Source organism: Leopardus geoffroyi, chromosome D1 (assembly GCF_018350155.1).
Source record: "Leopardus geoffroyi isolate Oge1 chromosome D1, O.geoffroyi_Oge1_pat1.0, whole genome shotgun sequence".
In the NCBI taxonomy this organism is placed as follows: domain Eukaryota; kingdom Metazoa; phylum Chordata; class Mammalia; order Carnivora; family Felidae; genus Leopardus; species Leopardus geoffroyi.
The window spans coordinates 93,505,691-93,529,243 of record NC_059329.1 but is presented as its reverse complement, the minus strand read 5'-3'; the positions used below and the strand labels follow the sequence as shown (position 1 = coordinate 93,529,243).

General features: G+C 35.8%; 1 protein-coding gene across 6 annotated transcripts in view; it reads left to right on the top strand.

Annotated features, from left to right (window-relative positions):
* The window catches only part of LRRC4C (leucine rich repeat containing 4C), a 1,189,111-nt gene that overhangs the window by 954,901 nt on the left and 210,657 nt on the right, over positions 1-23,553 (top strand). Inside the window, exon 1 of one of the 6 annotated variants that reach the window (XM_045485016.1) lies at positions 10,891-10,948. The exons of the other annotated variants lie outside the window; for them this stretch is intronic. The gene's annotated coding sequence lies outside the window, so the exon portion shown is untranslated. Of the gene's footprint in view, positions 1-10,890; positions 10,949-23,553 lie in introns of those variants that run through there. 6 annotated transcript variants of the gene reach the window in all.

Below are 23,553 nucleotides of genomic sequence, written 5' to 3'. Positions count from 1 at the left end.
GGCCCTAGGGTTGCTGTCTGGCTGGGGTCCTTGCTTTGCATTCCATATCCTCCATGGGCACTGAAAATTTGACCTCCTTTGCAAAGTTTCCTACTGTTTCCTATTGGTGGGGTCATAAATGTTGTTTCATGTCTCAGTCACAGACCTTTTGTCTGGACTGATAGCTTCTTTAAAAATACACCTGTTTTAGGAAACTATTTGATCCCATGTTTTTTTGATCCCATGAACCAAAGGCCACATCCATGCTTCTTTTAAATATATACTACTTAAATTTCTAGATATGCTTCTAAGACATATTTCTGTATTTCTGTTTCTTTATCTTACTCCTCTGTCTCCACCCCTCCCCAGCCTACCTAATTGTGAAATATATGAGCCTATCAGATTCAAGTGAAAAAGCAGTATTTTCCTGAGCCATGTTGTCCAATTTGGAATCTCTACTTTCATTATGTCTTTTTCTGATCCATTTGTGTTTCAATATTCTAGAACAAATTATACTGTTACATTTCTGTGAGGCCATGAAGGGCAGAGGCTTGGGCTGATTCACCTTGAATATTCATTTTTTTAGCACATAGCTTTGTAAATAGTTGTTGGCTCACTAAGGTTATATTAAACTCATGATAGTATCTGAAAGGGTTAATAGGCCCAACTGCTTATTTAACTCAGAAAGGCTTCAGTTGCAAAAACAAAAGAGTCCACCATGGTCTATAATCATTTACACTCCGATTAGGGATTTAGGCAATTGGGAGGTTGCAGTAAATGAATTGATCATTAAAATAATGTATGGTTACTTGGGCCAATGCTGCAAATTCTATACCTCTGGATATAAAGGAAATGTTTTTCTGCCAACAGCATTGTGAGAAGTGTACAAAATATAGTGTCTAGACCTTTCCTATTCGCAAAGAACCATCCCAACTTTGCAGAGCAGACAAGGCCAAAGCATATATTACCCCAGCTGGAAAAGTTTGAATAGAATTAAGCTACAGTTTATAATATTTGGAAGCTGCCTGCAATTAAAAAAAATTAACACACAAAGTGACAAGTACGGATGCAATGTCTGTAGAATTTTTATGCGATATGAAAACTAATAATCCTGTGCTTCAGTTTTTGTGGAAAGAATGTCTGTAATCTATTTTCTAATTTTTTTTCATTAATGTCTTTGTGATCTAGCAAGCAGCACTTCTTATGCAAAAATGAGTGTCTCTGTGTCTGAAGGTTGTATTTAGACAAAATTCTTCATAAAGTCAGTGTTCAGTGGCAATTAAATATGACTCACTCCACGTTAAAACTTTGCAAAGCATTTGCTAAAATGAGCTTACAAAGATCCATTTTAAAAGGTGGGCCTATAAAAATCTGGAATAGCAGCAATGAATTGAAAACAAATTTTATTTTAATGTTTTTATTTTCAGTTATGTATTGCATAATTTTATTTTAAAAACAATTTTTCATCTCTTGGAAAATACAATCTCGGTGAGCCCCATGTACTTTCTCTTGCTCCCTTGTAAACCCCATGCTAGGATGATTTTACTAAAACATTTTACTAAAACAGTGGCCAGCTTTGTTTTACCTCTTGTGGTAAACCTCTTGTGGCAGAGTGTGGGCTGGCAGAAGCCCTCTCAAAATGTTACTTTGATTTTGTGTTCTTGGGTTTTTTTTAATCACAGCTTGATGACCCTGAGTCTTAACAGGTTTGTTTTGAGACCCTTCTTCAACCTTGATATTCTTAGTGAATTTTGTAAGGTTGTTTATAATATATATTAAGTAAAGCCATTGTTGTTGTTGCTTGCTACTTTATTTTGCCCCCTGTCCCCCATCCTTTGCCGATCCAACTTCTGAGGATTGGTACCTTGCTCAAAATAACACCCTCCATCATCATCAGTCTTACTGCAAATGTAAAGAGCTTCCTATACTGTCAATAGTGGTAGTTTCAGTGTTCAGTAGTTTCAGTTTGAGATGTCACAAATGGTATTTAATTCTCTGGGCATTTAGTTGGCATTTTGCATCATGTGTACGTGTGCGTGTGCGTGTGTGTGTGTGTTCCCATCTAACCAACATTAATAAACCCTACTGGCCAATTCTCAGCTCTGTCTCTACAGGTGCTGAATTATGTGGGTCCCTGTAGGACTACATTCATCTTAGCAGGCCATTAAACTTCTTGTATCCTTACTCAGATACAAGAAATCTAAAGGCAATCACTTTTATAACTTCTCATGGATGCAAATCTTCTTGGAGCTATAAAGTGCCATTTTGTTTTAAAATAATTACTTCTGCTTCTCCCTATTAAAAAAAAAAAAAAAAACTGGAAACAACCAGATCAATATGGAGTGCCTATGAAACATTTGGCAAGTCTGCCATTTTTTTTTCATTTTCTATTTGGTATGTACATCTTGCCTTATACTACAGTTTTGGAGATGGTGTTTAGGTAGCTGCTTCCTCTGTTTAGTCATCCTGGTAACTATTTAAAAACTACAGAGTAAAATGGTATCATAAGAAGAGGGAAAATAATGGAAAAAAAGCTTGGGTCCTTAAAGTTCACTGCTCCCTGGGAATCAAAGAGAAGGGCTGGCAATAGCAGAAGACAAAGCTGATTCCAGCTCCTATCTTCATGTGATTATCATGTGGAGTCAACTGGTATTCACCTTGGTGACAGGCTTGTGTCCTGATTATGACTGTATCACTGTACATCTAGCCACAAACTTGGTACATAATAGTTATCAATATATTTCTATTGAAGAGATGTAGTAAAAAGCAGCCCCTCTGCCTTTTTCTTCTTATGCGTTAACCATTATCTTGTTATCTCATTAACCATCTTATGAAGCTCATTTATTTGCTAAGACAGTGTAGATACTTTGTTTGCAACATCTAGTTAATCTTACCACATCCCTTAAGGTAGGCATTATTATTACTCTACTGAAGATTAGGAAATTGTGGCTCAGAGGGATTGAAAGACTGGCCCAAGGTGATACAACCATTAAATGATAGGACATGGACTTGAAACCTTGTTTGCCTGTCTGCAAAGCCTGTGGGACAGCTATATCTTTCATATTAGTGCTGCGAATGGCAAACTTATCTTTGTAGAGCAAAATATGACATCATGGAAATCTCTTATTTGCACCAGACAAAAACCTACTAGGCTAGCAAATAAATAATAACAGGAATTTTATTATAAGAATGCATAATTTTATTCTGAAACCCAATGATCGCAGACATTCAGTTATTCCTCAAGAGAAGACAAAATCAGGAATTGGGAAAACCCAGGAAATGAGATCATTCACTTATAAAGCTTTTAGTCTAGAGGGAATACAGGGGTTAAGTGAATAATCACACAACCACATGTAAAAGTGTCCTGTATTAAGGGCATTGCAGGAGAAATCTGTGGGGCTGTGAGAAAATTTTGATTCACCCTTGCGTAGAAGATTTCATGTGCCCTGATATGAACATTGAAGACTAATTAGCTAGGATTAAAAGAAGTAAGAAGAACATTGCAACTCAAAATTCTCTTCCCTTTCAAGACTGCACCCAAGTTAGTACTTTCAGAAGATCTTCTTTAATCCTCCCAATGGATATTGCATCCCATTTTTTGCTCATCCTTTTATTTCATGCCACAGTAGTGCAATTTATAATTATTTGTTTATGTGTGTTGATTTTTAAAATACCTATTTCTCCCACTCTTCTATATTATTCATATAAATGCCTTGGCCACGTTTGAGAAGGTAACTGCCTTAAGGCAATCATCTGTGACCACAGTCATAAGTCATGAATAAAAACATTGCTGCCCAGGTGATCAGTGGTGTGCAGGGTTAGAAGGTGCAGTTTACATTGAATATTTGAAATTTTGAATATTTGTTGAGATTCCACTTTAGCATTATGCTGAAGACTTAGGATATGTATATAAACACAGGCAAAGCTGCCCTTTCAAAGTTCACAATCTAGCAGGAGGAGCCAGATAATACCCAAACACATTTGTAACCCACATAATATTCCAGAAGATAATTGCTGTGGAGAAAGGGAAAAGGGAGCAAAAACAAGAAGTTGCAATGATAAATTAAGATTGTTTGGAAGACCTCTTTGAAAATATGATATTTTACCAAAGAGCTGATGGAGTTAGGGACACAAGATATGTAGATGACTAAGTCCTCAAAAAAGGGGGGTTCATGACTTGGAAGACACCCAAAGAGCTTTACATGTAATGCTGTGGCTTCTACCCTCTGTTCTTTTCATGTTTCCCCTTCTAGCTAAGGCCGTTTTGCTTTTCTTCTCTTAGGTCTTTCCAGATTGCCAGCATGGCCATGGTATAATTCAATGTAATACAACAGAGATGGTGATGGCAATTTTTCAAAAAATATTAGTGCACCATCAAAGTCTTGCACATTATACAATTTAGTGGTGGGCTCTTCTGTTATGAGCTAAATGTGGACTAACTACTGACACTGTTTCCACCAAATCAATCAGAAAAGATGGAAAAATGAGTATATAAGAACTGGTATATGTCTATACTATTCAATAACAGAAGTAAAGAGCCAATAAAACTCTCAATATGGTACTAATTAGTTAACCAGTGTACTTTCATAAATGTATTCACTGATAATTTAAGTAAGAGGTTAACTTCATGTCTACAATGTAGTCGGTTCTATGTTAATCTTAAGAAATACCATGGAAAACAAGGTTGCCACATAAATGGAGATAAAATGTGTAGTGAGGATGCAGATATTAAAGAAATATTTGTACTCTCAATTTCATATCTATGCAGTGGTTCCCAAACCAGATAACCAACTCCTTCTGGAAGGAGCTGTGTGCCTCTGTATCTCAGAAACAGATATGATGCAATGATCAAAGTGAGCACTAATTCAGTTCAGATTGTCAATATATAATGACTCATAGTCAAAACTCATCTAGTTTACCTAATACCCTCTACCACCACCATATTGTAGTGCTAATAACACTAAGAAATGTAAAAAGAGTTACATGAGATTGTAGACCTAGTTAGTTTCAGTGTTTGAATGTGAAATGAGAATATCTGGGTACCATTTGTACTACATCATCCCATTGCATTTGTCCTCATTCTTTCTCCTCCTCATTAAAATGGCTCAGTCAAGAAATGTGTGTGGATGTATATAAATTGCACACAGACACAGAGACATACACACATGATTTAAATAAGCCTTACCTATTGTAAACCTTGCCTGTTTATAAGCATAATGTGAGTAAATATTATTCTTTTAAAGTTTTTGTCTAAAATCTTACCATCTGGGTGAGCCATATTCTCACAATACCCGTAGTTTAACACCATCCATCCTTCAAATTCCATCCTGCATCTCACCTTCTTTGCAAAGCTGTTCCTGAAATCCTAGCTGACAATATCTCCCTGGAGTTTATACTTATTATAATTCAAGTAGCACCAAGCCTAATTCCTTGCACATAATCAACATTTAGCAATTAATTCTGAGTTAAATATGTATACAGTTTAGAAGCACCTGGGTGGCTTAGTCGGTTAAGTGCCCAACCTGATTTCAGCACAAGTCATGATCTCGCGGTTCATGAGTTTGAGCCCCACATTTAGCTCCACACTGGCATTGTAGAGCCTGCTTGGGATTCTCTCTTTCTCCCTCTCTCTCTCTCTCTCTCTGACCCCTCTGTCAAAATAAATAAATAAACTTTAAAAATATGTATATAGTTTATGACCTAGACCATAATTTTCTCAAAGGTAAGAAGCATATCTTATACTGGTTTATTTCATCCACAGTTTCCAGCACAGCTGTAAGTAAAGAGACACTTATAAGACTTTGTAACTGGAAATGACCTTCAGAATAATATAATTTAGCCTCCTCATTTTTATAGAAGACAGAACATATTTTTAACAAAATAAGACTTTTTCTAGGTAATTAAGCTAGTTAGCTGTGTTGAGATTAAAATCCCGGTCTCATATCATTCTGATATACCATATTGAATTCCTCAATTGATATTCAATCAATATTTGTTGAACTGAACTGAACTTTGAAGTGTGTGTGTGTGAGAGACTATGTAAGGTGTATTTCTACTGAGATGAATTTAAAATATTATTGATAGTATGTATCTGGTTGCAAAGTCAGATATAATAAGTAAAATGGAGAGAGGTCTATACCTCATACAACCTACTCAGGTACTTTAAATAGAATAAATATTTGAAAAAAAATCATGATGACAATGAAGATAGTTATTCTCATCGTGTCAAGATTGGCATTTTTGTTCTGCATCATGAATATCTGACAGTCGTCAGCTTGAGTCACCACCCATGACATTTGCTTCTCTTAAATACTATTGTTAAAAAAAAAAAATGTTCAGCCCTCCTCCTTTCTTTGATTTATAAATCACCCTGCTTAAAAAGTCTTTCTGAAGCTCTCCAAGCTTGCTTTCAGTTCTTCCTTAGAAGTCATGTGACAGGAATTTGTCAAGAAGAGACATTAAGAAGGGTGTACCATATGGTAAAAGAACCACAGAATTTAATAAAAGCCAATGCCTTTCTTTTACACAGGAGAAACAGAGCACAGAATGAGAAAGCACCCTTTCTCAGGTTACATAGTTGGAAGTAGGACTGGAGAAAGAACTCAGGGCCCTCTTTTCAAGTTTTTTTTTTTAACGTTTATTTATTTTTGGGACAGAGAGAGACACAGCATGAACGGGGGAGGGGCAGAGAGAGAGGGAGACACAGAATCGGAAACAGGCTCCAGGCTCTGAGCCATCAGCCCAGAGCCCGACGCGGGGCTCGAACTCACGGACCGCGAGATCGTGACCTGGCTGAAGTCGGACGCTTAACCGACTGCGCCACCCAGGCGCCCCCTCTTTTCAAGTTTTTAATGCATGTTCCCTCAGAGATGAAATCAGGAAAAAATATAGGATGAGTAAATTCTGGTAGAGATCTTATTTTGTATACTTTTAAATAATAGTATATATGGTAAATATGGTATATTGGCTTTAAATAGCCAATTACATTTTGTTTGTTTATTTATCACCATTTAAATTTTAATTTTTCCCACATACTTACTATGTGCCGTATACTTCACTCCTGTGTCTAACTCCAAATTTCAGTCTGGTACCTGGTACCACTTTCCTTCTGTCTAAAGTACTTCCTTTAACATTTCTGTATTGCTTGTCAGGTAGTGATGAAGACTTTCACGTTCTGTATTTATGGAAAAGATATTATTTTACCTTCACTGTGAAAAAATATTTTTGTGGGATATAGGATCCTAAGTTAACAGGTTGTTGGTTGTCTTCTTTTTTTTTTTTTTTTTCCACCAGTATTTTACAGATGTGGCTTCATTTTCTTCCATTTGTAATTTTCCCAACAAAGAGTCTCTTGTCTTTTCCTCTATAGGTAATGTTTTTCTTTGCACTGCTTGTAAGATTTAAACTATTTTTTTTTAATTTTCTTTAATCTTTGTTTATTTTTGAGAGAGAGACACAGTGTGAGCAGTGGGGGAGCAGAGGAAGAGGGAGACAAAGAATCCGAACTAGGCTCCTGGCCTTGAGCTGTCAGCACAGAGCCTGGCGGGGGGCTCGAACTCACGAACCATGAGATTAAGACCTGAGCCAAAGTTGGACACTCAACCGACTGAGCCACCTGGGCGCCCCAATGTATCACTGGTTTTAAGCAATATGATTATGATGTCACTTTGTAGGGTTTTTTTTTTTTTTCTTTTCTCATTATTTCCCTGGGTTCATTAGCTCCTTTAACCAGTAGGTTCATAGTTCTCATTAAATTTGGAAAAAAATATTAGTTATTATTTCTGCAAGTTTTTTTTCTGTCCATTTTTTTTCTGTCCATTCTGTCTCAATTCTGAGACATCATTACCTATATTTTACGATCCTTAAGTTGCCTCATAGCTAATGGATGCTTTGTTAACTTCCTTTTATTATTTTATTTTATTTTATTTTATTTTATTTTATTTTATTTTATTTATTTTATATTTTAAAATGGATAGTTCCATTCTGGATTGTTTATATTTCTATGTCTTTGAGTTATATTTGCATCTGTAATATCTAAGCTGGTTTTAATCCTACCAAGTGTATTTTGCATCTGAGATAACACATTTTGCATCTTTAGAAGTTCAATTTGATCATTTTTTAAATTTTTATTTTATTTTATTTTTAAATATGAAATGTATTGTCAAATTGGTTTCCATACAACACCCAATGCTCATCCCAAAAGGTGCCCTCCTCAATACCCATCACCCACCCTCCCTTCCCTCCCACCCCCCATCAACACTCAGTTTGTTCTCAGTTTTTAAGAATCTCTTATGCTTTGACTCCCTCCCTCTCTAACGTCTTTTTTCCTTCCCCTCCCCCATCAATTTGATCATTTTCATATCTTCTATATCTCTTAACATATCCATGCCTTTCATTTACCTCCTTGAACATATGGAGTATATTTATAATAGCAGTTTAGCATCTTTTTCTATTAATTCTTTCATCTAAGTCAACTTAGGGTCTGTCTCTATTAACTGATGTTTCTTTCCACTATAGGTCAAATGTTCCTGCTTCTTTCCATGACCAGTAATTTCCTATTGGATGCCAGACATTGTAAAGTTTATGCTAGTGGTTGCTGGATTTTTTTCTGTTATTGTTTCTTGCAATATTTGTGGTCTTGGTTTTGTATACAGTTAAGTTATGTGGTATAATTTAATTTATTTTAAATTTTCTTTTTAGTTTATTTACTGGGTGCAGGGCAGCCATTAGTCTGCAGCTCATTAGACCTCACTACCAAGGCAATACCCTTTGTGGTCACTGCTCAACGGCCCATTTGTTAGGAAGTCTGCCCATTCTGTTTGGTAGGAACATGAACTTTTCCTCTTGTGTGAGCAACAGGGATTTGTGCATCTGCTCCTATCTGCTGATTCTTCTTCCAGACTTGGTAGTTTCCTCACACTTGTGTACTAATCAGTACTCATCTAATGGCTTACATGGAAACCTCAGCAGTTCTCTGGAGCCCTCTGTACTACTCTCTCCTCTCTGTATTCTGCATCTCAAATTCTAGCCTTTTTGCCTCCCCAAAATTGAAATACTGTCTCCTCAACTCAAGCAGAACAGGAGGCTCTTGGATTTCTTCTCCATGTACTGTGGCCTGGAATCTCTCTCCAGGTGGTCAGTTAGGAGAGTCATAGATATCATCTCATTTGTTTACCTTCTTTCACAGATCACTGTCCTACACTGTCCGTGGTCCACACTGAAAACTAGTGTATGTAAGTTGAAGCTGCCATAAAAAGTACCATAGATGGTGTGGCTCATGAATAAGAGAAACTGATTCCTCATAGTTCTGGAGGCTGAAAGTCTGAGATCAGGATGGTAGCACAATCAGGTTCTGGGGAGAAATCTCTTCTGGGTTGCAGATTGTCAACTTCTTGTTCTATCCTCATATAGCAGAAAAAGAGAGCTCTGTGCTCTTCATTCTTTTATAAGGGCACCAATTCATCATGGGTTCTCCATACCTATGACCTCAGCCAAACCTAAATACCTCCTAAAGGCTATGAATCCAAGTACGATCACACTGGGGATCAGCCTTTGACATAAGAATTTGGGGCAGAAGGTGGAACACAGACCCTCATTGCATAGCACATTGCTGCATATGTTTTATTCATTTTTATCCATTTTTTATTTGCTGGATTCTCTTAACTTTTTATGGATGCATAAAATGTTTAGGATTGAATTCTATTTTTAACATTTTGTTTAACCTAGAGAGTAGCCAGCTTAATTTTCAGCAAGTGATACTTTATTTTTTTAACTCTCATTCTTAGGCTCTCAAAAATGTGTCCTATTAAGTGTGGCTTGGGTATTTTCTTCTTTAATTTTCTTTTTTTCCCCTAAATCCCATAGGCATCATTGTATCAGATGGGGAAAGGCTTTTGCAAAGCTACTAATTAGGTATATATATATTTTTAATTCTGACTTTGATTTTCAACTAGAAAAGTTTTAGAGGACATAAAGGATTCGTGAAAATTAAGTAGAAGACATAAAAGTCTAGTCAGGTGGGCTGATTCAGATTGTTTACAACCTTTATTGCTGTGTGAGAGAACTTGGATTATATCTAGTAGAGAGTGGGAATCCAAGAGGTTCTGAAGCAGGAAGATCTCATCAAACCTATACATAAGAGGATTACTTTGGCTACAGGATAAACTGAGATGTTGTGATTGGATGCAAGGATGCTTGGAGGGTAAAGCTCATTCTAGGCATGAAATAAAGACTAGAATTAGCACTGTGATGTTTTGTATACAAATCCCTATTAAATTAAGGGATGAACTTAATTGACAAGCATTGAAATTAACACTGAGTCCCCAGTACAAATAATGGATGGCTTTGGGGAAAAAAAAAATGTTATCTCTACTGAGAAAGCTGAACTCATCCTACTGAACTCATACTACTGGGAAGTTCAAAGAAATGACGGCTTATTTCCCAAGCAACCAGGATGTGACATGCACCTCTATCACCTGGATCTGTTCCCCAGAGCAGAGGCTTGCTGGGGAAAGATGGGATGTCAGGCTTGCACAATGCCACTTAGTAGTGCTAAGTTTTTAAGATGAGCACACACATCTAGACTATTTTGCAGTAAGAAATTACTTCTGTATCACTTGCCCACGCCGTTCCTTAAACCTACATGGTGCATCACTGTGGGGAAGAACATCAGCTTTACTTTTTCTCCTAACCATTTTATCAGATTGACTTGTGTTTTTTTGTTAAACAGGAGATTAATTAAACTAGCTCTTTAAATTGATGAAAATCATTAGCATGAGGCAAGTAAAGTATTTATGGTTGTGTGGGAAGAAGCATGAGCAGGAGAATCAGTGGAAATTCAAACCAGCCATGAACTCATATTTGGGAGCTTTCAATAAAAAAATAAAATTATTTCTCTGGTCCTTTCCCAAGGCCATGTCTCAAAAGATGATCACTGTGAAAAATAAGAGCATGGAGTATTTTCTAAAAGGTAAGGGGAATTTTTTTTATATGGAAACAGAAGGATGCCCCATGATTCTCTATAGATGCACATGCATTTTGGGGGAGGATAGGATGATAGGCACTCAATGAGATCAGTGTGTGGGACCACTGAAATGATGAATATTGATCAATACTGGGCAGGTAGCCCAGTATAGGAGAGAGAAGGCTACATTAAGAGTTTGGAGAGGACAGCTTGATTTATGTTCCCAAATGATCACCTGCATGAGCCCGGGCTAATCACCTCACCTCTCAAGACTCACTTTCCTTATCTATAAAATGGGAAGAACAGAGTTAATTTGAGCTAAGGTCCCTTTTACTTCTAATTTCTCTCAATTCTTTGTTTCATGCTCAGGACATTACTTCCTTAACGTGTATAAGGACATTATATCCTTAACATGCATTGTGGGCTTTGTAGAACTCAGTAGGGAGGCTTGTGTATAGATACACTGTGAATGAGTCTCTATGACTTTGTGCATATGAGAGAGAGAGAGGGAGAGAGGAGGATGCATTTTCCATTTTTCCATTTTTGGTAAGATATACATTTGTTAAGAAACTATTTTTTGCTGGGTAATGGAGTTTTACAGAAGGAAATAAATGATTTGTGTCTATTAAAGAAGCAAGGGCAACAACTGCACATTTTTGAGAGCCCCATTAAATTGTATTCTGTTTCTCGCACTGTCTCTGTTCATTTGGATGAGAACTGAAGTGCACAATAAAAGGCTGAATTAAGTGAAGAGCTAAATGAACCAATTAATTCTTTTTTTCCTCCAATACAATGAAGGTGCAAAAAGAATGTAGAGTAGCCTGAAGTTGACCCTTGCATATCTTTTAATGTGACTTTTTCTGAAAGGCACAAAATCTGTGGTCGTGCTCCCCTCTAGTCTCAGACCTATACACAATACTCAAAGTAAAGGGGCTTTGACAATAAAATATAATTATGTTTTTAATGAAGTAACAGTCACATTGAATACATGAATTTTCTTCAGCCCCCTATGTTTGGCCTGACACTGGCCTCTAATATTCTCAACTCTACAAAGCTTTAGCGTAGGACATTTGGCTTGCTCAGTTGGTGGAGCTTGCAACTCTTTATCTTGGGGTTGTTGAGTTCAAGCCCCATGTTGAGATTACTTAAAAATAAAATAAATTAAACAAAATAAATAAAAAGCTTTAGTGTGAAGGTTAAATTTCTTGATAATATTCTCACCTCTAAAGGGCAACTTGTTGTTGGTGAATGCCAGAGCTGGCATTCAAAGCCCATGCAGTCTGACTTGTAAGTTTATGCACTTAAACTCTGCATAATTATACTGTGTGTTTTAAACACTGCAGAGTAAATGCTCAATAATTTTAGCTTAACCTTGAGAAAAGCATTTCCTTCACTGCTCTTCTGTCTTCTTCTTCCCTCTTCTCCCCCATTTCTCAAATAATCTCTGGTCTTGACCTTGGGTGTGCAGGAAGGAACTGTGTTTATTATTGTTGTTATTATTTCCACAATACATTGAAATCATTAGAAGAAGTTACAGATTTGGATCACCAAGTCTATTTAGTATGCATGGGTTTCAGTGGTGGTGCAGTATAATTGTATATTGGCCATTGTCTGAGCTGTTGGGAGCAGGGATGGACATGGTGTTTGTGAGAATGCCCCCCATCCCTGCTGCAAATGAAGTCTCTAAGGAGGAAGATGGAGCCGCTATTTCACCTTTATTTTACCTCTGCAGAACGTTGCTATGTCTAGGGCACCAGAAGTACACTGGCTCCCAGAACAACTTAGTGGTGTCATTTCCTCCTTGAGTCTATATAATTGATTGTAATTTTAGATCTAAATGGCCAGAGAGTCAAGCTCAGCTGTGCCACTTGTGAGCTGTGAGCCCTTCGGGAAGATAAATATGCTAAATCTGTTTCTTCAACACTAAAATGTGAATAGTGGTAATACCTATTTTTTCTGGCTTGAGATGATCCTTGAAGATGATAATGCAATGTAAGAGTTGTAAACTAGAAAGTGTTACTCAAATGTCAAGGCAGTGCTTTTAGCAGAGACCATGGATGCTACACTTTATGGAAGTCTTCATTGTCTTTCTGAAGTCAAGAATCAGTGACAACATCCACAAACAATTACTGAGCACTTTTGTACCAGACTTTGCAATGAGCTGGGGACTCAGGACAAGATGTCCCTCAAAATTCTTGACTTCAAAATATTCATAGATCATAAAGTTAATCACATATAGATAAATTTATAAATGCTGGAACAACGTAGAATATGGAACAAGCAATTCTTCCTTCAGGTGTTTGGTGTCATCAGAGACAAAGAGACATTGGAGTGCTCAGTATAAACAGTAGTATGGGCATTCTAGGTAAAGACTAGCTAAGCCTAAATTCAGAGTTAAAAGACCTCAGTTGATTTAGGGAAATAAACTGGCCTGAATAGACTGTACAGTTCTTGCTGGATACATAAAATTATTCACTTTGAACTTCTGACCCCACCCCTCATTTAATATTTATCTTCCAGGTTCACTTTGGCTTGTTAAAGACATTCTTTTCATACCCAAAGTATCTGGAGGTAGACACATTCCAGATCTGGTGATACCAAATTTTTATATATAATAAAGGCTTCAGTTCCTTCCCTTTATTTTTTAATTACAAAAGTAATGCATAAAACATCCTCTTATTGCCTCTTATTGAAATATTCAAACATAAATAACACAAAGAAAACATTAAAATCTTCCTATCATTCCCACTTGTAATTTCTTTTCCAAAGTTCATTGTAGGTAACTCTTGATGGACATTCATCCAGTACCATTTAGGCTTTAGCGTGTATGTCTACATAGACACTTAGTACCTATACATGTGGGTTCTTTTATACTCTCAATTTCTCTATTTTTTTTTTAATCTCAATTTCTTGCATTCCTTTTATTTAACTACATTTTTTTACAACTTTCTTTTTCTCTCCCAAAATATAGATTGTAATATATAATATACATATATATTTTATATATATATATATACATATATATATAATCATTTAGAATAGCATTTAGAATAACAGTGTAGGTCTATATTATAATTTTTTCAGGTGTTATTTCATGTTATCATCACTAGAAAAATGTCATAGACTCTAGGTCTGGAGTTCTCTCTTGTCCAGCAAGAGAGTGGACACAGGATTGAAATGCAAGAGATGGCTAATGCCCAGGAGAAGACAAGAGCCCCAAGTAAGGGTCCTTGCTCCGTTTTTACTAGGATCAGAAAGCTTACAAGTGTGATGGATGTACACGAAGAGACAATGAAACTGTGAACATTAACTCATGGGCATGAGGGAAAAGGAGTTTTGAAGATATGTGGTGTTAGGAGTCTGGGTCAATGCAAAACAAAATCCTGGTGCTGGGTGGGAGGATGATTACAGCAGATATGAGGAGCCACCTCTGTTTACCTAAACTGGCCTAGGGGACAAGAAAGATAGAGCATGCTACCTCAGGGTCAATAAGACACCTTTGTTTTGCTCATTGGCTCCACTCTGGGCTACTTTGCCCTGCTGTGGTCTATAGCCCTGTTTACCTGTTTACCTATTTTGGTCCTTCCTTCCTGTGAAAGCAGCTTTCTGCTATTGTACTAATTTGGAGGGTGCTTCCACCCTGAATACCTGATCGTTTTTACCTAATCTTGGATGTTTTCATCCGGAGATTTCCCATTGCTTTACCTTTTTCCTATACTGGGGGCCTTTGCCCTGTTTACCTAATCTTGTTTACCTAATTTTGTATGCATTCATCCTGTGACTTTCTATTTCTTTATGCCTTGTTAACCCATTAGTGGAAGCTCAGGGAATTCCTAAGCTTATTCCCCACAGAAAAACGCCACATAAACATATTAACACAAAGAGGCTAAAATTTAAAGAGTCTCTTTTCCACTTCATTCCCAACCTCACACTTTTTAAATGTAATAAGTATGCATAATTTTTCCTTCTAGAAATTTCTAATTCTTACACATAGATTTATATCTATCTATATGCACACATGTGTATGTATAGAATGTTACACACATATATAAAAGTTTTAAACAAATTGGGATATTATAAACAAATATGTGTTTCTTGCTTAAGAAAAACTAGGAAATAGAACTTCGAGATCTTTAGCCATCACTCCATATAAATAACCATATTGGTTTTAATGGCTAATTGTATCCCTATCATATGAATGCCCAGTAATTTTTTTGTCCAGTCTTCTATTAATAAATTTTGGTTAACTCTGGATCTTTACTGTCATAAATATTACTATATTATATACCCTTCTATTCACAAGGCTTCATTCCTGTGTAAATTTTTCAAAGTATACATAAGCCATGTTATACTAATATGCACTTCCAACAGTAGTGAGGCAGTTTATCTATGCATTGTTTAATTGTGTACCATGTACTTATCTTTCAGTGACCATTTTGTGAATACCAATTTTCAGGAGTATTCTAGGCAAGGGATGGGGTGGTAAGTAAGGATACATTACAACTGAATTTATGGAGCCCACATTCTATTTGACAAAAAGAAAAATATGTGCATAAATGGAGATATGGATAGCTAAAAAGATGGATGGATGGATGGGTGGATAGATAGATTGACTGATAGATATAAAAAGCAAATTACATAGTAATTTAGTATAATTAGCAATATGTAGTATATAGATAGGGTAAATAAAATAGACATCAACTGGGGAAATGGAGCCATTTTAAATACAATTGGTCTCACCAAAGAGATGTTTTTAACAGATGCTTTAATTATCACAGTTAAAGGAGAATTACAAAACTAACCAATGATGTCAGTATTTCATTATTATTTGCTTCTTTAAGATAGTGATATGGCATAATTTTTATAACTTTTTTTAGCCAATTGTCTTTATTTTTCTATACAAAGGTTCCCCATATTCTTCACCTATTTTTCTATTAAATTACAGATATTTTTCCCACTGGTTTATAAGGTTCACGCCATTAATTTTTTAAGTGCTTACATTAACTTTTCAAGGCTTAAATTTATCCCAAATTTATGCATTAATATGCTATAAATAAAGCTGAAGATTGTTGATTTTGTATAATAATACTCCTGAATTTTTCAACCATATGGTCTACATGTAGAAAGGCTTTTATATCTTTTTTTTATAATGATTAAATTGTCTTGCTTTAAAAAAAAATACCAGTAATATAATCTCTATCAAAATCCAAAGCATAACACTGAGCTATAATTTACAAAGAAACACTCAGAAAAAACTCCATATTATGGTTCAAATATACAATGTCATCCCTATATTTTTCAAGTGCAAGGAACATCAGTTTATATTTCTTTTTAAATGTGAACACCAACCTTGCCACTCAGGCAAAGCAAAGTCGAGATACGAAAAGTGATATATCAACTGTGATGACTGTTATTTGCTTCTTTCATTTGAACTCTGAAAGAAGATAAAACAACAAAATTAATAAAAAATTTAATGTTTTTTATAGTTCATATATTTTAAGTTAGGAAATAAATGAGAAACGTCAGGCATCAGTTGGTTTTAGGGTTTTCAACAGTTGAGTTTCAACAATCTGATGCTGTGACACCAGCAGACAACTTGCAAAAGAGCCACTGCAAGTTCAAGGTTTTCTTAGTTTCTTTTGTGTGACATCCGCTATAAAAATGTTGTATACCCAACAGGAATATATGAGCTTATGAGATGATCCCTACTGGTAGAACCTTGACCTTCAAATCTTCTCCTGCCATAGATAAGTCACCATATGGATTTAATTTGGAATTTTGAAATTCAATTTTTTCTCTCCCTATCCTCTTCTGTATTTATGAAAGACGAACTCATTCACCCTTAGTGAAGGGGAAGCAGAATAAACAGACCTGAGATTTAACCCCACTTATGCTATGCATATGTGTGTCATGATATTATACAAGTTGGTTAATTCCTCTGATGTATGTGTTCTCTTTTTTATAAAATATAGGTAAAATTCCTATATGGTGGCATCAGAAAAATTAAATGAAAGAGTTGCGGTGTACTTGTGGGAGTGCCTGTGACAGAGTAAACATTCAATAAAAGTTATTAGGACTACTCTCATTGTATTTATTACTTTGTATCCATGTATGTATTACATTACAATGGACATATGTAATCAAAAATTTAGATTTCCAATTCTCTCTACATATCTCCCATCCCAATTTACCCTACCACTGTGGGGTAATATGCATTCCTTAATCGCAGTGTCTTTAGAGGATAGCAATTTTCAACAAATTAGGTAGGTAAAACTGGGTGTACAATTACATCCTCATCTAGCACTGTCATTTTCTTATTTTTTCCTGTTTCTTATAGTAATGCAATGCAACAAATGCTAACCCTTGAGCTCTATATTGGCTCAATGATGAACTTCTCATGTTTCTGCCCATGGGAACAAAAGGTAAATCTGATGTCCATATGCATAGTTTCTCTCACCTGTTAGTTGTGTACACTAAAAAATAGTAGAATAGTATAAAAGTAGAAATAACCATGTGCCTGGGCAGAATGGGTAGGGAGATTAAGTGGACAGTTACTTAGAAAAATAAGAATATGCTAGAACAATAGAAAACATAAACAATTATACTGAATTTTTTTCTCAAAATGTCCAGTTACTCATTTTAAAACACCATAAGAAAGAAAGAAGGACCTACATCTGTGCAATCTTTGGATTTTTGCTCTTTGAACCAACATATGCCAAATTTCTAAGTAAATTCTAGGTTCCTCTTTACTCAAAGTATTAAAATCACGTTTAAATTTTATAACTGTCCAAAAGCACAGTTATCCTTCACTATTGCTCTTTAGAGAAAGCTCACCAAAAAGGAGAAGACATTAGTAGAATTACAATTGATACAAGGGAGTTGTATTTAACTGTATAGTCACCTAAAACACTTCCAGTGTTAAGAGTTGTACTACATGATAAATAAAAAGTTTTTTGCCAATGACCATATCACATTACTGGTGATCATGTTTATGTTAAGATCTATGATTTTGAGAAAAAGAGCTTCAGTATAGTGAGTATGTCCAGTCAACCAACAAGTGTGCTGCTTATTTTATGCAAGATGCAGCTCTTGGTCTTTGGTGTAAGACAGAAAGCAATACGGTCAGGATACTTGATTTATTAAACATCTATTCTAGAATATTAAAAATTTTATATCACATCAATTAACATTAGAGCTCCATTAAGTTTCCCATTTCAAAGATGAAAACAAAAAACAAAAACAGGCCCACATGCATTGAGCACTATTCCAACTAACAAATGTAGAGTTGGAGGTGTTTTTTATTCTAAATCTCATGCTATTTTCACTGTATTGTGGGGAGAGAAGGTGTTCTGTAATTTGGGACAGCCACTCAACTGTCCAAAGTAAGTATAGCGAACTGACACAAACTTCTGGATACAAAGAGATTGCTGATGGCAAAGTGATGTCTATCTATCCTGAAGCAATCTAAAATATCCAGTTCCCACAGAGTTAGATAATATGTTTCTGAGAGGACTCTGGTGTGCATAAACACTACCTGTCACATTGGACTATAAAATCTACCTTAATAAAGAGGAGGAAAAGGTGCAAAAACACCCTCTGGTCTTTGTAACTGGTTACTCATCTTGAAGCAGGAATAAGCAAAAGGTGAATGCAAACATTCATCTCTGGCATTCTGGAGGCCCCTCAGTCACTGGATGAATCACAGTTCTGCTCTACTGCAAACCTATAATATCAGGAAACCCTGTCCCTCTTTATAAACTAGCAGCCAGAAATAGCGCCAAGCATTTTTCCATCAGACTCCCCCTCCCAAATTTTATTTTTAAGGAAGGTAACACTGAATACATGATATTTGTGGATATTCCATACATACCCCTAGAGAAAGTTTAGGTAGTATTATTTATTTCCCTGGAGTCATTTTCATTTTGGACATCAATTCCCAAATGGTTTTGTCATGGGATTGTTATCAAGGGAAATTTTCTGAGGAATGAGATTATTGTGGGTATACAAGCTGAGTGAGTGTTAGTTGTTAGGTACATTTCAGTTAAGATTTTGATCATACAGGTTGCTGGTTTTTGATTACTTCAGATTAAACTTTACTTAAAACTACTGTCTTCCAGAAGTCAGTAGCATATATCCAAGCAGAATTTTAGTTCCATGAAATGCTCTATAAAAGTAAAACAAAAAGGGGTGGGGAGGGGGGAGAAGAGGGATTTCTGTAGTCAGTTGAGTTTGATAAATACTCCAAATACCATCTCATCTCATCTCATGGAGAATCACAATGCATAAAATTATGTTAAATTCTCTTAACTTCCCTGTAAAATGTTTTAAAAAAAAAGGGGTAGCAGGGGGAAGGGAGGAATCTGATTAACTTTATTTAGTTAAATGATTCCAAAACTTATTTGAATATTAGACCCTTTTTTTCACATCAAACTTGTTTACTGTTTTAGAACATGTTCTTTGAAGGCCAGGACTAAATTACTATGATAGGTAGAAGTTGAGCTAAGTCTCCAAATAGTCAAAGGTTCATATGGAAAATATAGTCAAAAGTTAAGTTACATAAGCTCAGCTTAAAAAGAATTTTATGGGAGCCTGGGTGGCTCAGTTGGTTGAGCATCTGACTCTTGATCTTGGCGTAGGTCTCGATCTCATGGTCATGAGTTCAAGCCCTACATTGGGCTCTGTTTGCACTGGGCATGAAGTCTACTTAGTAAATAAATAAATAAATAAATAAAATGAAAATGGAAATGAAAATGAAAATAATTTACAAAACCATCAATTGCAGAAATGTAAAATGTATGTGAAAGGTTTAAGGGTAAAAAATATAAAACAAACTTTCCATAGTTTAATGAGTTATGCAGCAGTGCAATGCCCAGCTTTAGGAAACCATGAGTTGTACATATGTGGAGAATAATGTTTAATTCTGGCTGAATGTAAGAAAGATGGCATGAAACTGAAGTGCTTCTCAGGAAAGAGTAAACAGGATGGGGAATGATATGTGAGTTTTGTTATATGACAAACGAACAAAAGATCTAGGGTTCAAAAACATTGACATGAGAAGACTTGGAGCCACCATTTTGTTTTTTTCAAAGCTACCATAATAGCTTCATAGCTGATATCTCAGCTTCCATTCTTCCCCTAACCCAATCTCTATACAGGAGCTAGAGTGACTATTTTTCATTGCAAGTTACATTGTGTCATCTCCCTACTGAAAATCTTCCGGTAAAATCCACAATCCCTACCATGGTCTATGAAACTGTACCAGTCTTTCCCATGGTTGCCTCTGAACTCTCTTCTTATTCAACTCCAATGCAGCCTGACTTTTTCCTTAAGTTTTGAAAATTCCAAGCACATTCCAACAGCCAGGGTCTTTGCTCTTCTGATTCCATTTGCCAGAGGTGGTTTTCCAATAGCGATGTATGTGTCTCTCTACTTCACTCAAGTCTTGCTTCAGATGCCCACTCCTAAAGCGAGAACTTCCCTGACCACCCTCCTCAATTCTTTACTCCCTTTCCCTACTTCACTTTCCTGCCAAGAACTTAGCTTTAACTGATATGATCTTTTACATTACTTCCTTTTCCTCTTCATATTAATGGGAGTAATGTTAAATGCTATCAGAGATAAGCCTTGTTATTTTAGCAGCATAGTACAGTAGTAGATAGCTTTCCTAGTTGTACAAAATCTGAATGTTGGTGGGAGCATGAGGTGGGACTTAGGGTCTATACTACACAGGCATTCAGAAACCAGGACTGACATCTTTGACTTGTTGCTTTCACATTCACCCTGGCATAGAGCCACCAGGAAATTGAAGGGAGAACAGATAGCAGGTGGAAAACATCTATGAGCCATACCTGCAAATAGTACACGCACTTCCTTTCACAACCCTTTTTCCCAAACACAGTTTTATGGATATATATCACTGTGGGGAAGATTGGGATCTGTAGTTCAACTGTCTGGCAAGAAGGAAGAGTAGAGAGGTTTGGTGAATAGCTACGGAGATTCCCTCATAATCACTCAAATTAGAAGATAATTTTATTAAGGCAGGGATTTTGTATTTATTCATATTATACCCTTTTGCCAAGGACAATGCCTAACGTATAGCAGGTGTTCAACAAAAATAAATAAATCTGAAAACCTAGTACATAGTGCTTAGTATGTCTCAGGCACCATTCAGAATGCTTGACAAAGAGCATGTTACAAAATGACTCTGTGGTAGGTGCTATTATTGTCACATTTTACAGATAAAGTTAATGAGGCACATAGATAATGGGGAAGTTTTCTGAGGTCTTAGAGCTAGTAAAAGTCACAGGAGAGATTTGAATTCAATTCGCCTAGAACCAGAACTCATGTTCTTAACTATTTAGGACACAGCGCCATTCTAGGTATGTATTGAATGAATAACTACACAGTAAGAAATTTCAAAAATTTAGCAAGTTCCTTCTATTTTAGATGGATATACACTCAAAAAAGTGAGTTCTTTCTTGCTGCAGGTATATTATCAGAGTCAGGATAGCATCATAAAAGGAGAGAGAAAAAGAGATTCATACCCTGGATGGACATCTGAACTGGGAGCACCCAACAATTAATAACTGCAATTCTAAGATTTTCTTCTTCTCTATCCTGGTCACATAATATATTTTTCACGCTATAGCAAAGCAAACACAATTGGAATTCATTCCATTTTTATTAAATCTTAATTCTTTATTTTCTGTTGTTTTGGTATTTCATTGGGAATGATGCTTGAGAAGCCCTTTAATAAGAAAGTTCACCTTCTGTCTTATATCCTAATAACAGAGGACTTATGTGTAGTAGATTTTATAGACTGAAAGAGAAATGTTAAGCCTAAATTCTAATTCAGAAATCTATTTTTGTGATATACCTTTAAATGTCATCCACAAAAACCCCACTTCCTTCTTGATATAATATAAATACCTATAAAGTGAACCTTCTTCTAGCACAGACACAGGTCACAACCTGACTTCTGTGTTCATAGTAATAGTTTCTGCAAGTAAAAGAATGTAACACAAGAGACAGGAACAATTATGAGACACTGCAATGTATAAAACTTTTCAGTTTAGAAAAAGGTCTTGGACTTTTTGGTTTGTATATTTTTAAAATGGTATATAACATGTCATTTATGAGTAAAAAAAAATCTATGGTTACTCCATTGTTTTAATAGTTATGAATACATAGAATATTGTGGACCAATCAAATACTGATTAATAATCCACAAAGAATATTAATAATTCAGTGAATGATTTCAACAATTTCCAGTGGCCAAATTACTGCTATCCTACTGATGTTGCTGCTTCTGTTTTTGTTGCTAATTTTCTTCCCTCACAATTTTACTAGGGATACAGAATGTAGAAGGACTTTGGACCATTGAATTATATGTCGCTATAATATTGAACCTTTTGAAAGTTTTGGGTCTGAAACGGGATTCAATTCTTTCAAAATTGAAGAGAGAGGAAAAGTACTTTTGCTAGTAACTCCAAGGGGTTGTCATAGCCAAGATATCATTCCCATTTAGGAAAGGTGTCATAATAGTGAAGAGTGAGCCCAGAGTAAAAGTTTTAGACAATGCTTCAGATTACATTCTCATGAGTTATAGCTGGTGATCTGTAGCAGAGAACATACTGAAATGAAAAAAAAGTGGGGGGAAGAAAAGAAGGGGGAAGGAGGAAGGAAGAGACAGAGAAAAAGAAGTAAAGTAAAAATTTGAGATAGATACCCCTAGTTAAGTTGATGTTTTATTATACCTCACTCTGCTGACTGGCTGGGTGGCTGGTTTGCTTACTTGTGTGTGTGTTTGTGTGTATGTGTGTGTGTGTGTGTGTGTGTGTGATATATATATATATATATATATATATATATATATATATATATATATAATGACTTCAGTTTTCTTGTGACTTCAGTATTCTGCTTAATGCTTTGTTCATTGTTATGCATATAATTTCTGGATTCTTGCAAGTAACCACAAAATATTGGGTATTGAGACACAGGAAAGGAAGGATATTAAAAAGAAAAATCAGATACCCTAATTAATTCACACTTAAACGTTGAATGAGGAAAGATGTAAGATTTCTTGTGGGTTTAATTATTTCCCAAAGACATATGTTGAAGCCCTTACCCCTAGTAGTTGTGAATGTGCCCTTATCTGGAAATAGGATTTTTGCAGATATCATCAAATTAAGATGAACCTATACTGCATTAGCGTGGGCCCTAAATCCAATGAGTAGTGTCTTTATAAAGAGAAGAGCATTGAAAGATACAAAAAAGACACACAATAGAGGGAAGACCTAAAGATGGAGGCAGAAATTGCCGTTGTGCCATCAGAAGCCAAGAAACACCTAGAATTACTAAAAGAAGAGACAGAGATTCTTCCACAGAGCGTCAGAGCGAGCAGGGCCTGCCCACATCATCTTTTTTCGTAAAACTTGAATTTCAGACAAACAGTGCATATATTTGATTCATACTTAATAATTTTTCATTGTTTATATGAGATTCAATTTTAATTTTTCCAACTTTTTTGAGATATAATTGGCATATTGTGTAAGTTTAAGGTGTACAGTATGATGATTTTATAGACATATATATTGCAGAATGATTGC